We start from the raw sequence: 14,580 nt of genomic DNA on the forward strand, positions 1-14,580 counted from the left end.
GCCATCCCCACACCGAAGCGTGCAGAAGCAGCGGAGGCTTTAGATGCCGGCTGCCCCGTGTGTCCAGGGGCTGCTCGCAAGGACACTCACTGCTCTTGAGGAGAGCCACGGTAAGGCTGAGCACGCACACAGCCGCTGACATCCACAGGAGCCAAACGCAGCGGAAAGGCTCTGACTTTGGGTTAATAGGTGCATCTCCTCGGCTCAACGCGCCGCTGTGCTGCACTGCGTGGCGCAGAGGTGCGAGCTCCCTCCGCATCCTGCAACAGACCCACGGTGGCGGAGCTCAGGGCGGCAGCGCAGCCCGCGGAGCTCCCAGCCCCCGACGGTTCCGAGCCCGCCACCGTCAGTGCGGCGCCCCCCGCCCTCATCGGATCCCGCGGAGAGAGCGCTCCGCCCGGCCCCGCCCGGCCCGCCCCTCGCCGGGATAAAGGATGACGTCATCCCTCCCGCTCGGCTCCGCCGCCGCTCCCCCGGCCCGGCCGCCGCCCCGGGACCGTCGGTGGGCTCCTTCCGACCCCCCTCGCCCGCACGGTCCCGACCGCGGGACGCGGGGCCGCGTTCCCCGGGCTGCCGCCCGCCGCCGCGCCCATGCCCCACACCCACGACGTCATCCCCCCGCCCCCCGGTGCTGGCGGGCGCGCGGCCCCGAGGGGGGGCTCCGCGGCCGGGCAGCGGCGTCGCGACGGCTTCGTCCTCGGCAAGGCGCCGGCGCAGAGGCTCCGCGCCGGCGCGGTAGGACGGGCGCGCATGCGCAGCGGGGGGGCGGGCGCGGCGGGCGGGCGGCGGGGCAGCTCCTGCGCTGACACCTGCAGCATGTGCCAGGAGCTGCAGCGGCAGCGGCCGCCTCTGCCTCTGCGCGGCGCGGCCGCCCCGCTCCGGCGCCGTGCGCGGCGGCGGCGGCGGAGCTCCCGCTCTCGGCGTCCCTCCCGCCCGGCGCCGCGTGCCGGCGGCGCGCCGTGACCTTACCGAGCGGCGCTACCTCGCAGGTACGGAGCGGCTCGCCCCTCCGGGCCGGCGGAGCGCGGGCAGCGGGGCGGCGCCTGTTGCCGCTCACCTGTGCGCGGCCGTGGGCGCCCGGCTCTCTGCGAGGGGCTCCGGGATCCAGGCGCGGGGCGGCGGCGGTGGGTGGGGGCGTGCGGGGCTGTGAGGCTCCGCTCGCCCTCTAGGCTGGGGGCAGCGGGGCTGCGCGGGTGCGTGAGTGCGACCGTACGGATGTGTGTGACATACACGCCTGCCTGCGCGCGGTGCGGGTGGCGGGCAGCTCCTCCGTGTCCCCGGCTCGCAGCCCACCGTGCGGCCCCGCGGGAGGGCGGGCGGAGGGAGCGCCCCGTAACGCCTGCCGCGAAGTTAGGTGAGCGGCATCCCGGGCAGCGCTCCCGCCGCCGGGCGCTACGTCGTGTTGGTGGCTGCGGGGACGGGTGAGCCCCGCGTTTATCCGCTGCCTCCATTTCCTAGCGTGGAGGGTGTTGAGATAAGATTTAAAGCATCGGAGGGGGTACGTGCTGCGTGATGAACCGCGGAGTGTGCCGGTGGCCTCGAGGTGTGGAAAGGAGAGCTGGAGAAGTGTTAAAGAGGTGCCACAAGCTCAGTATATCTAGGCGTTAAATACAACTTGACGTTGGAAGTTTTGTAACTTTCTGTTCACTTCTAAACGCTGCACCTCTGCTCTTCCCCTTCCCGTTGGTGTACTGGCGCAGTCGTACAGTAGTGAGGGGATAAAGGCTTGGAGGCTGTATTTTAACCCTGCCGTGGCTGCTGAGCTGGTTTCCTAACTTTTATCCCTGTGCGGTGTAGCCTCTCTCACGTACCCACTGCCAGTGAGCGTGCTCACCGCTGGGCACCTATCTGCTGATGGAACGATGGTAACTGGAGAGCAGTGGGTGCTGGGTAGTTGGGTTGTGCTGGCGTCTGGCTGCCCAAGAGTAAATGAGCGTGAGACAAAAGCCAGCTCCGTGTCTGCTGTCAGCTTGTCTTCATATTTCTTCTCCAAGCGATATACTGCTGACACGTGTTTGGGTTTTACCCTACTGTTGGTGCACGAAGGCTCCCGTATCGATTCAATGTTAATAGTTAATGCACAAAATTGGGCACCTGTGCGCTGTGGTCAGAGCAGGTGGGTAACTTATGCATGTTGTGCCTTCCATCAGTGTAATCATTTTTCACAGGCAGCCTTCAGTGTGCTCTTGTGAATGTGCAGCAATGCCTCAACTATGCCAGCTCAACCCTGGTCAACTCAGCTCTCTCTTGGAAGTCCCTCAGACCTTAATCATGAAAGCAAAGTGTGTGGCTGTGATTGCTGTATGGTGGGGTAACCTGCTGGTTCTACAGTGGAAAACCAGGAAAAAATGCCCCATAGAGTACATCATGGGAAGGTGGTGAATAGCAGTCTGTTAAGGTTTAGAGGAAGGTGAAGGATAGATTTTTTTTGTTTGGCTTTTGAAGACGCAGTGCTCTTAATGATTTCCCTGATTTCTGCAGTTGTATGCTGTCACAGAGAAGAGAATAGCTGATCTCCTCCTATCCATTTCATTCAGCTTAAGTCTGTTCAGAGCAGCCTTTAATGGCCAGCACTGATCTAATTCTCGTGGCAGGCAAATAATCAGTTATAATTGCACTGAAATCAATGAATATATACTGACACGAAACTGAGAAGAAAAGCACTTTCATGGTGTTTTATATTTGTACAGCTGAAAGTCAGAAATAGCTGCCATGAACACAGTGTGTCCTTTCAGACAAAGTAGTTGATGCCACTCTTAGAGTTGCCCAGAAAGTTTCTTTCTCCAGCTTCAGCAGCTTTTGGTGAGGAAAACAAAATTAGATCTTAGAATGAGAACTATTCTTGGGAAACTTCTTGTTCCAGTGACTAATCTCCTCTTTCATTCTGTGGTCTTAATCTTAGCTTGCAGGTATACACACTATTAGCAATGGGCAAAGACTTCTCTCAAACAGGGGAGTTTGCTTATGTCATCAGGTGTCACAAGGTTGTTTCTAATGACTGTGTTCTAAATTGTTATTCTTTACATTAGTTGCAGGTGTGTTTCTCTCTAGGTATAACAACCAAGTGGAAACGGGAGGCAATGTTACATTCCAGTTAGTTCTGCTGTGCAAATGGGGATTGTAGTTGAGGGGAGGTCTTGCGTGGACTGTAGGTCTTGTGTTTTCCTTGGAGAGGGGATTCTTGGGAATGTGGAGCCTGGGGACACAAAGCGAGTGTGATGGAGGGATGAGTCGGACCTCGGACTGTGGCTTTGATGTTGTGTTGTATCCACGTTCTGGCTGTGCTGCATTCATTGAGCACCTCACAAGTAAAAAAACTCACAGATGATGGGATGCCTTTTCTTTACAGAGCTTATCCTGCCCCTTACTGAGGTGCAGAGCTGTTGGTTGCATTTGTAGGGGGAACTGCGGCGTGTGAACTTGCCGAGGAAATCAGGTCTGCCAGGCAATGCGCGTTCATTTCCTGCATTGTCTCCAATCCAATAGTAGTATGACCTCATACTTCTATTTTCACTTTCTGCATTGTAGATTTGCGTCAGCATTTTTAGAGTCTGAAAGTGGATCAGGAGTAGAGGAGTAAGAACAACATTGCACCTTCATACATTCCAGTGTCTGCTTGTGCCAAATTACTTCTATGGGCGTTGCTGTGGACTGACATCTTTGTTTCTGTTTCCAGAGGAAAACAATGTTATTTCTAAATTAAGGAAAATGAGGCTTCTTACAGGCAGCAGCCTCGAATATGTTACACAGTGAGAGCTAAGACTGCTCGCTCAGCTGTTCTCAGGAACAAAACAAAGCCTTATGTCAAAGGTGTCTTCAGTTCGGCACTTACTCTGAGCTTCCTTGAATGGTAATCGTTAATAACATCATCTTCTCAAGCTAACAGAGCGTGAAAATTCCTTCATTTATAATCATTTAGGAGCATGCTTGAAATTCTGTCCACTGGCACAAACAGCACATGAGCTGTGCTTTTGCTGAAAGCTGTCGCGGGGGGGGAAGAAGGGGGAGGCAAGCAGGTGGCAAAGGTGTGGAGTAACCATAATGGGCTGGAAGAGTGTAATGCAGTGTCTCTCTCTCCTGTTTCATTACAAAAGCCACTGGAGAGAGTATGTTGGAAAAAAATACATGAGGTTTTTGTCTGAAATGCGTAGCAGAACTGTATTGATCTGTATATTTTTATATCTCTTGGATGTAACCAGTCACCATTTTGTGACCACCACGGGCATTTGCATTCCTTTGGGAGAGGGTGTTAATGGTCTTGCAGAAATAAAAAGAGGTGTTCTCACATTGCTTTAAATTTGGAAACTGATATGTGGAAAACATGTAGGAAGGGTGTGGCAATTCGGGTTTAAATCCCCTCAAATTCTGATTGAGCATAAGCACTTTATTTGTTTTTAAGGTAGCAGCTACACTTACTGTATTCTCTAAATGTATACATTCTAGAATGTCTCATGTGGAGAACTAAAACCTGATACCAACATGGACTGTTTAGCAGTCTCAGCAGTTGAGATGAAATGCAAAGCCACTTGCAAGAACTTGGAAAAGTCAATGGACTTTGTGTCCTGGAGTGGAGATCAACAAGCCTAAGACCGGTTGCACTGGTGGAGAAAGTGATACCGAAACTAGGAAGCTCCAGAGAAAAAGAGCATCTCAAATGTAGGGATGCAGAGATCTAAGAAAACTTTCAAATACAGCTTGTTTGGGTTCAGTTATTGTAGAACTGGAACATCATGAAGTTTCAAGCTGACATCATGTCCCCTTGAAATCAGCAGAAGCAGGGTTTTCCCCACTATTTAGGATAATCATGGCTGAAATGCATGGGGCCAGATCCTTTTCTTATTTATGATTATATAAATCCAGACCTGGTGTATTTTCCTCCTCACAGTGAAGCAAAAGAGATCACAGCAACTCTACTACCTATCTGCAGCATATCTACAGTTTCTGCTGGAGAGTATACTTGTTCCATTGTGCTGTTCAGAACCATTATATTAATTGTATGATGTCATCTCCTCCGCCTGTATCCATTCTATGCTGACTCTATGAGAAGTACCACTGACAGTGCACGTATGGTGCATATGCTGCAAGGACCTGCAAGGAAATCCTCACCTGCATCTCACATCATACAGAGGCTGCTTTTGTGTATGGATGCTCTGTGTAGCTAGAATGGCTTCCAAAGGGGTATTACAACTTAACAGAGATTACAACTTAACAGAATTTCACTCTATTATGTACCAAGTACAAAAATAAAGGCTCTTTTGAGTTAAATCCTCTACCAGAATGGTGCCAGGAAGTGAAGTAATCAAATAATTTTTTTGTTGGTGGTGGTGTTTTTTAAATCTTCTTAGCTAGAAGAGATGTCAGAAGAGCTGGGGTGGAGAGCCACGAAAATTAAGTAGGAGAATCATGTGGAATTTCTTCATGTAGTGGTCTGGATGTCTCTGCTTATTTTATTTAAAATGAAATTCAGACTTCAGACGTGCACTTGATTTTCTTCTTTTGTGATGCTGACAAATTCTGCCTTGGCTTTGTTGTCTAAAAAGGTAGCAGCAATTAAAATGTGATGTGACAGCAACTTCTATAAACTGTTTTTTGATGTAAGAATCATAATGTAAGATTTTCTTGTGACATGATGAAAATTAACAGGGAAAAGGAAGTCTTTCAGTGTTAGCCACAGCTTTTCAAAAGCTCAGCTGGAACTTCTTCCTGCTGGTCAGCTCCACTCACAGTGGACTGTGGGATTCAAGGCCTAGCCAACTGGTGAAACTCTTCTGTAGAGAAGTTTGACTGTGTTGGTTTGAGCAAAAGGCCTTGGGCATTCCTGGGGAATAGAGCAGTTCCTGCTTTTGTGCTGAAATTTGCTAGTCATACCTATGGGCAAATAGATCCAGTGAAGCAATGAGACCACGTTGAACAGTTCATCTTGGTTTATGCAGAAGAGTGGAACTGGTTTGCACCTCACCTTGGCATCTCACAGAATGGGTGAGCTGCTTCCAGCAGCTTTGGCTACATCCAGAAAGAAGAGCCACGTTAAGCAGTTGGCGTATCTCGGTTGGGAGAAAATGGTCACTGGAGAAAGGGAAAAGAAGGTAATGCAACGTTTTCTGGAGTGTAATTATTAAAAGATTAAAAACAGAAGTAAAACACAACTCGCCTCTGTTTTCAAGTGATAAAGTATAAGGAAAGAAAGATCAGCTTCTATCAGAAATGTAACAGAGAATCGTGAGAGCAACTTGGTAGTATGATCTGTCTGGAAAGATGTAAGCTAAGTTTAGGATCTGATGCATGTTGTTCTGATCTTGACCCCTGGTTCTTGGGTAACTGTAGTTCCTCATGAGTGTCAGTACTGCAGGAGCTGTCTTTGTAGGCCATTTGTTTGTGTCCTTATGCCTCGCAAAATTGTCCTGTATAACAGCAATTTGCATCTATTGAGTTGTCTCACAATTGCACTGTTGTACTTGCTTGGTGCCAGAGTGGAAGTTAAATGATGGTTGGCCAGTGCTCAGCTGCAGGATCATTGTCCCCTCCATAATCGCTGCCACAGAGTAGGTCTTGATCGCAGCCCGAAACAGCAGTCAGCTCTCCTCTTTTCTTTTCCTCTTTGAAACACTCTTTGCTTTGGCATGCGTGTCAATGAGCGTGGCCATGTGGCGTTCAACACAAACTCCAGCGAGGCTCGCCTCCCTGAAGAAAGCAGAGCTCTTGGCGGCCCACCAAAGCCCATCATGGCTTGACAGCTACGCTTTAATGAAACGGACCGACCAACTTCTCAGCAGGCAGTGTGCCAGCCTAACAGATGAACCTGAATGTGGGCAGCCAGCAAAGCAGATACATATGCGTAGATATAGATATTGTACGTACAGGCATAATAAATTGGGATCTTTTCTGTTTGGAAAAAGATGTCTAAGTGGAAGACAGCTTTAAAACTAAGAGCCTTTAAAGAGACTTCTTTTGAGGATGGGATGTGCTAGAGTTGCTCAGAGGAGATCTGTGCTTTCCTTGTTACCCTCTGCTTGCTGTTTGGCAGATTATATAATGAACAAAGGAGGCTATTTAGTCTTTTGAATCCAGGCACCCTTGTTATTATCTCCAAGAATGTGGAGAATGACGCTTTACTGCAGCCAATCCCTTTACAAACCTGCTTGAAGCTTGTTTCGGTTCAGATTCTACGAAGATGCTCACTACAGCTTGAGATCAGTGCAAATCTGCGCATTTCATGCTTTTCATTTTGAATTAATTACGGTATGGAAATACTTTGCAGAGTGAGAGTTGCACAGAAATCATCTACAGTACAGGAAGCAACAAAACCTTCTCTGTAGGTACTAGCCCGAATGCTTCCAAAATCTGGGCATGCTTCGCTGGTGAGTAAATGCCAGGCCCTTTCCATGGGTTACAGTCAGCTGCCATAGGTGTGCATGCTGAGTAATCATTGCCCTGCATTGGTCTTTCGAAGAACTGGATGTCAGTTGCATCTCTGCAGAAGGACCACAAGAAAGCAAAGTGACATGAATTTGTCTGCAAAGGGATTGGATTGCAGAAGCCTGTGTTTCTTGAGACCTCAGCCAACGTTATCATGCCAGAGAATTGCCTAGCCTTGCTGTTTCAAGTCACACAGGTACTTGGTTGAAAGTCCAGCTCACGTTGGGAGAGAGCACTAGTGGATTGCACGGTGAATAGCATCACATCCTCAACTGGAAGCTCCTTTTAAAACTCTGAATGGTCTGTGGACATAGTTGTCCTGAAGCTCCACAGGGCAAACCAAGGATCTGTGATTTTCAGCAAAATCCATAACGAGTTTTGAAAGCAATTTACTTCCTTCAGAGCTGTCTTGATCATCCATATGGTTAGAAATTTGTTCTTTTTTTTTTTTTCTTTTTTCCCCACTCAATATAAAAGTAGAGATTTAGCTTTATGGTTTGAGGACCGTTGCACTAAACAGATGAACAGAAGTTCTGGGGGAAAGAAATCCTTTTGAATTTAACCTGGAGTCACAGTAACTGCTTGTTGTGACTCCCAGATGAAGCAGTGCAGTAATCTGTGCCTACTGTATCTGGCTATGGGGTGCTGCAAGTTTGTTCATTTGTAAGCCAGCAGTGCAAATAGGGCCTTCTGACCCAAAGGAGGGGACCAGCTTTTGGTGGGGGCTGACCTGCCTGGCAAGATTGTGCAATTGGGAACGTTTTGAAGGAGGGACATAATGAGGTAATTTCTTAGGATCTAGATTTCAGAAGACAAAGCTTCTTACAGTAGGAGTGCTGTGGTATACCTACTGCACAATCATAGAATCGTAGAATGGTTTGGGTTGGAAGTGTCCAGTTCCAACCCACTGCAGTAGGCAGGGACACCTCCCTCTAGACCAGGTTGCTCAAAGCCCCATCCAGCCTGGCCTTGAATGCTTGCAGGGAGGGGACATCCACAACCTCTCTGGACAACCTGTTCCAGAGTCTCAACACCCCCACAGTAAAGAATTTCTTCCTAATGCCTAATGTCTAGTCTAAATCTAAAAAGACCAATATGCTCAGAGCAGCAGGGTCGAGGTGTATCTGTTTATGCCAGCAGATAGGACACTGGTTTCCTTTTCATTACTGAGTCTGCTGAGGTGGGGATGTATTTGTCCTCAGTTAAATGCTGGCACTGGGAAGAGGCCACTGAGTTGCTGTATGTTTCAAGTCTGCAGACAGGCACATTGAAAGTTGAACTTCATCACACCCTGCTCTGTATAACCTTTTGCAATGAAAGGTGATACATACTGTCAAATACTGTAATATTAGAGTTATTATTTCTGTGGTTTCTGTTCCTTCAGACAGCTACAGAAGATTTAAAAGCAATCAGTGTTCGTGAAGGTGTCATCAGTCTACTCTAAAAGACACTTCACTAATTTTTGCTTAACCCCTGCTTAAACTAGTCATATGAGATGGATGTTATTATGGATGACTGCATGAAAGTTGTTTGTGCTGTAAAAGATAAGTGTTGTACAAGGTTGATAACTTAAATGCAGCTCGTTAGTTCATTTCTCTGCATCGTGGGCTAGGCAGTCCTCCTTATGGAGAAAATACATTTTGAAGGGTATATTACATTTCATAGAATATTTGTCCCCTTGTAATGCTCCACTACATTTCCAAAAGGAATGCTACATTTCTTATGTTCTGGAAGCACCATGTTATGATTACTGCTTGCATTTACACTAAAGTAGAAAGATAATTATTCATTTGCAATTTGTGGCTTTTTTTTTTCTTTCAGTGCATGAAAGCATGTGGTGGGGCATAATAAAACTTTTGATTTGTTGTCAGCAGTCAGATTTTTGATGACGTGCTTGACTATCAGAACAAATGACCACAGCTTCTTAACCATAAGTTCTATTCCATATAATTAATGTAATGTTAGTGGACTTAGTGATGCAGTGGGCTACATTACAGTGACTGCGAAGCATGGAAACCTACTGTGTCTCTCTCTCATAAAAAGGCCCTCCTGTGCTGTAGATCCTATGAAGAATTTTGAGATACTTGAAAGGATAAACCGCTGTATAAATTCATGAAGTTCAAAGCGAAAATACCACTTGGGATAAAAAAAAGAAAAAAAAGGGAGCTTAGCCCAGCAGCAGCTTAACCATAAGTGACAGATACAGTGCTAAGTCCTGCACCATCAATGCAAATGCCTCTGGGGTTCACCAAGTTGCCAAATGGAAGGACCAGAAGAAAGACTTCGAAAACTCTGACCTCAGAGGAGCAGGGAGAGTGGGCACCCTTTTGCCAGTAAGTAATGCAGGTTCTCTGGGCAAGATATAAACAGGAAAGATTTAAGATGAGTACAACTTGATCTGTCTTCTGTCTTGTATTTCCTGTGAAAATGGCTTTTAAAGGCATTAATATGTATTTGTCAGTATTACTGTGCAAATATTATGCCAGAAATGAAGCTGGGAACTACGTGAGTTGGCAGCACTGTTATTGTAACATAGAGATAGATTACACCAGGTCTGAAAGATACCTATGAGGACTGAGACTCGCTAAGTCTCATTAGATGTGAGGGTACTTCCCTCTGTGCCATATAATGAACATGAACGTTGGATCAAAGTTGATCAGAGTCAGGCCATAAAGGCAGCCTAAAGTTCAGCAAAAAGTCTGGTTTAGAGGTGATATTTCCTTCCGTCATCTCTGTGCATGTCCTAGACCCAAGTGTTTTTATTTCTTGCCATCCAGTGCCCTCTTAGCTCTACCTCCTGGAGACCCAGCCCAGCCGCTCCTGATGCTGGCCTCTCTTTTTCTTTCTCAGCACAGAGATGCTCCCTCTATACAACCTCAAGCTCTGTCTGTCCATGGAGCTTGGATGGAAGCAGCCCTCCTGTTTCAGCTATTGCTGCATGTTGACCATACATGCAAATAATCTCGGTAAATAGTTTGCACTTGTCCTGCAGAACAGCAAAGCCTTTGTGGCTGTGGCAGACTGCTGTTGCCTCAGGAGATATGTGGGGACAGCTTTAACAGCTGCCCAAGGAAGGGACACAGCAGCATCTCAGCAGCTACATTGGTACTGGATGCTGGTCCAGAGCTTATTGCCTTTATTTCAGACAGCATCAACATTTGGAAGGCAGGACATTATGTTGTGTCCAGAACACCTTGCTGTTAAGTGAGATATGAACATGCAGCAGTGAGTGCTTTCCTTGAAAATATGTCTGAGGCTGCAGTCACTGCTAAGGTATGCAGACTTGTTGGAGGCTGTGTTGTGGCCTCTGGGCCTTTGCTGGCTAACATAGACATAGAAATGGCTCGCATTGCTTTTGGTGCCTCACCTCTGTTGTGAAGTTAGTGTATAGATTAAAGGTGCTCCCTTTTTCCCCATGGTTTTTGTTTTAAGGAGGCTGGAGCCATGTATTCTAAGCAGTTGTGGGAGCTTTAGTGACAGCTGTTTTGCTTGAGAGCCTGTATCTGTCAGTGCCTGTAACATGATTTGATGTAATCCTTTGGATTTCCTCATGCCTAAAAAAGCTGCAGTCTTTTTTGCCTACCAAACCACATTTAACAGCTGAGATCTTAGCAGTGAATATTTCTAAAGTCTACCATTTTGCATATACTCTGATGATTTACTGTTTATGTATTTTTAATACACCTCTCATTTAGTGTAAACAGTCAGTTAAGGATGTAGCTTTGGAAAATAAAAAAATTTAGGGGGAAGAAAAGGAGCAGGAGTAAAATATCACCAGCAGAAACCTTAGTATTCTCATTTTCTCTTTGTTGTTTGCTGCTCAAAACTGAGCAAAAATATTTAAAAACGCAAGTTGTCTCTTCTGACAGACTTTATGCCTATGAGTCAATCTCTTATTACTACTCAGCTGCTGAGATTTGTCCTTGAAACCCAAATTTCCCATACTTCACGGACATGCGTTTAGCAAGACCTTGAGATTATGCAATAGAGGGAGAAATGAAAGCTGCTGCCAAATGTACCAGCTGGGCCTGGTTGTCTGGAGCTGACCAGAAGCTGTCAGTCCACGTGTGGCTTTCTTTCCTGCAGGTTGAGAACAGTGGCACTGCTGCCCCGGATGTTGGGAAAGGCAGACTTAGCCAGCACAGAGCAGGGTGCAGGAGCTGACATTCCTTTGACATTGGCAAGAAAGTTGTCACTGTTGTCACATTTTGTTTGCCCAGAAGACTTTGCTTTTATTTCAGGCAGAGATAATTAAAAGGAAGCATACTGTTTATACTGGTGCCGTGGGTCTTGTGCTACACTGACCCTCTCAAGATGCAAGAAGGGAGAGCAGAGGTTATAGCACCTGATTGTAAGGCAGCCGAGTCAGGGCAGTTGAATTTGATATCTTTTTTTTTTTTTTTTTTCCAAAAGGTCTTGCTATGGCCCTGCTTATCAGAGAGAAAAACACAATGAATATTGTGCCACTGGTGCTATGATTTACACCCCAATTAGTTGATATCAACACATTTATCTTTGCTAAGCTACAGACAGATAAACTCGATTCATCAGATCCAAACTGATCTGATCCAAAACTGTCAGCATCCATTGGGATGATTCTCATGAAGCTCTAGGCGGTAGAGAAAAGTGTGTTTGATTTCTAGTGTTCCTTTGTTTGCTTTTCTTTTTTATCAACTTCTTTCTGTGAATTGACAGCAAGTGTTGGCTATTATAGTTAGCTCTTTGTGGATCTGTCTCCATTGAAGAACTGACTACAAGATACTGAGCCAGTTTACATTTTTCTGGTGGACTTGGAATGTAGTAATCAAGAAGAATGTGTTGCTTTGCCCTAAACCAAAAGGAGAGGTGTTCCTTTTGACACTTGTCTTTGGCAACCACACAAGTGAAGCTCCCTCTGGCTGTCTGCTTGGCTAAATCTATAGAATCTTTTAACCAGGGATCAGAAGTTCATTAAGAGTATTTTTTTTTTTTTGGTGTTTTACCTCGTACTTCTGCCTGTGTTTGTCTAGAACTTAATGTAGTTCCTTATAAATCATGAGAGCAATTTCTGAAATGTTAAATGTTTTTTAAACAGAAGCTCCAACATACACTCATGCAATCCTCAAGTATAAAACCATTTGTTAGAATATGTTGCATCATTACAAGAGCAGTGAGACTGAAATCTTAGAGCGTTCAGAGGACCTTTACTGCTTTCTAATGAGAAAATTCTCCCTTGTTTTGAAAGAGCTGAGCGTTTAATGAGACTTTGATTTGGAAAATGGCAGCATCTTCTTGCATGCTATGCACAATTCACCAGTGTCACCAGATAGGTGTTTAAGTGGTTTTTGATATATCAAACTCTGCTCCATGCTGTCTGTGCATCTGTATTAACTGTTTTTTTAATTATTGTGTTTTTCTGCTTGGCAAGTTCTCAGCAGAAGCACCTACAGCAGTTGCTTCTAAAAATGCAGCATTTGGTAACTTCTGTTACTCTTTGTTTATTCTGTATTTATTCTGTGTTCAAACTCTATTTTTAAATCTTCCTTTTTAAAAGAAAATGCATGGAACACCTATCAAGAAGTACAGCAGAAAGCTACCACAGTCCAGGAGGCCTGTGCAGAGCATCATCTATGCCTCCTCACGCAAAAGAACTGTGTAACACACAGCCTAAGCAGCAGAGGTGTAGCTTCATGAATTCATGTTGTTTCACTGAACTTCTTAGAGGATCTGCTCTGACTCTGAGCGTGTTCCCTGTGAAACCCCCTGCACAAACAGCTGGAGCAGGATCAAACTATACGTGCATCAGAGAAGGGAAGTAAATGTCTGAATATACAAAAACATACATGTGTGCAAAGACAGAATGACTTCTTAGCATTTTAGAAAGCGAGATAGGAGATGATGGTAATGCAAAAAAACCACACCAGTAATCAATTTCCAGGAAACTTATGGAATTGCTCTGTATCACAAAAAATAACTAGAAGGTGAAAGTACTGAGAATGTACATTGAGGTGATGAGAAGCTCTTTCAGGTGGAGTGGAATTCACGTCTGCATGAATCCTTGTTTTAGGAAGGGGGAATACTTACAGTGTTGGGAATTGTTCTGTTCATCTTGGTGATCTGACTGAGGTTGAACCTGTTTCCTACTTGTAGTATGAGACTATTCAGGCATCTCTTCTCTCACTGCTGGACTTCAAGTCTTAAAGAGGTGTGAGTTTAGTGTTTTATTTACCAACCAAGTGAAATTGTCTCCTTTGATATTTATCTGCTGCATCTCTGAGCATGTTGGCCACCATTGCACGTAATGATGTGGTTTTGTCAGACTTAGATGTATATAATAAGTGTCAAATGACAAATGTTTCTGTTAATTCCCTTTCTTAGTAATGTTTTCAACATAAGTAGAAACAAATGACATCTTGGAGACTTTGGGAGCACTGCTTTTGGGAAGTCACCACTTTTGGAGTGGTGACTTCCAGTGGCAGTCTCTGCATACAGTCCTAACTGCTTTAGCATGAGTCAAATACCACGTTAGCCCCTGGTTATAGAAGCCCCTGCTTATAGAGAGAAGGCTTCTCTGGCTGAAAAAATAATAATTTGTGACTTTGCATATTTAGACCCATGCTTCATCCACTTATTTCCTCTTTTCTCAGTACTTCAGATGATGAAAAATAGCTGGCGAACATTTTTTGCTTGTTTGTTTTTAAGTACTCTTTTGAACTGACAAGACGTGAAATCCTTGGACCAAAGGACAGCATTTGTTACAAGTGTCTGAAAGTAGAAATGCCAAACGTATTTACCTCAGCCATGATTTCACTGGCATAATAAGATTTTTTTGCTTTGCTGCAGGACTTTAAGATTACATTAGCTTACTTTGAGCTAAAGCAAGATTTGGGATTTGGTTGTAGAACATGCAAGAAATGACTTGTGGCTGTAGAAAGTCTCTTGGTTTCTCTTTCTATGAGAGGATACTGGCTCTGGGATTGTGTTGGGAGCAAGGAACACAATCCCAACTTGGGTGCTGGTGGCCATCCTGTCTGCACCCTGTGCAGCTCCCGAGGAGCCCGGCAGTAATTCTGTTCCTCTTCCCAGGGGCCTGTGCTTTCCTTCCAGGTCCTTTGGTGTTCATCACCACTGGAGATTACGGTGACCAAATGTGCCTGCAGTCAGTGAGCACGCTTCCACACGATG

General features: G+C 45.9%; 1 protein-coding gene across 2 annotated transcripts in view; it reads left to right on the forward strand.

The window, feature by feature from the left end:
- Window positions 1-748: 748 nt before the first annotated feature.
- The window catches only part of DTNA (dystrobrevin alpha), a 221,221-nt gene continuing 207,389 nt past the window's right edge, over window positions 749-14,580 (forward strand). For both annotated transcript variants that reach the window (XM_085221029.1, XM_085221028.1), the window contains exon 1: window positions 749-989. The gene's annotated coding sequence lies outside the window, so the exon portion shown is untranslated. The remainder of the gene's footprint in view (window positions 990-14,580) is intronic.

This window comes from Meleagris gallopavo, chromosome 3 (genome assembly GCF_905368555.1).
Source record: "Meleagris gallopavo chromosome 3, MGAL_WU_HG_1.1, whole genome shotgun sequence".
In the NCBI taxonomy this organism is placed as follows: domain Eukaryota; kingdom Metazoa; phylum Chordata; class Aves; order Galliformes; family Phasianidae; genus Meleagris; species Meleagris gallopavo.